We start from the raw sequence: 747 nt of genomic DNA, 5'->3' as shown, positions 1-747 counted from the left end.
GGGAAAGAGAAGGCAAAAATTTCCCCTCTCTCATGGCTTATTCATAGCGATATGGGCACAAAAATTTAGGAAAACTCATTATTACATAATAATGTCATTAAATTATTTCTTATATGTTAAAAAGATTTTCGTGCCCTTCTGTGCTTTGCAGCTTCCAAAGAACAACATAATCGATAAACTAAATATGTATAGGAAAAATATAGCAACACAAATCTTAGAAAACATCAATGTATCGGGAGGAAGGAACAACCGATCGGACATGCTTGTGGATCGACGACGAATTTGATGCTAGAGAAGAAGACGTGGATCGAGCGAACGAAAGAACATGCCAAAGGATTCTCCACAAGACGACGATCAACTCTCAGGCCAATCGGCAGATTACCCATTTTCATATCAAGCACCAACGGGGTCATGGAGGGGAAAACAACCGACAAACCTCTTACTGACCGAATCAATCCGTCACTCTTATTATATTCAAGTATTTTTGTAATTACTAAAAAGTTCATCTGACGGCTAATGATAACAAGACTGATATGTAATCTTATCAGACCGAGACATACTGCTATAAATAGAGGCTATGCAATCTTAATTTTCTCAAATGTATTCTTTCATATCTTTCCTTGCAAAATGTTTTATGTCTTGGATGTGTTTCCTAGGCACCCTTGGATCAGCATAATAATTTTATTTGACTTTATAGAGAAAAATAGACATATTAAAATGAAATATCTGCATACCTAGGTTTATATA

The sequence above is a fragment of the Phalaenopsis equestris genome, unplaced genomic scaffold, assembly GCF_001263595.1.
Source record: "Phalaenopsis equestris unplaced genomic scaffold, ASM126359v1 Scaffold000038, whole genome shotgun sequence".
NCBI classification, from domain to species: Eukaryota; Viridiplantae; Streptophyta; class Magnoliopsida; order Asparagales; family Orchidaceae; genus Phalaenopsis; species Phalaenopsis equestris.
This window is presented reverse-complemented; position numbering follows the sequence as displayed.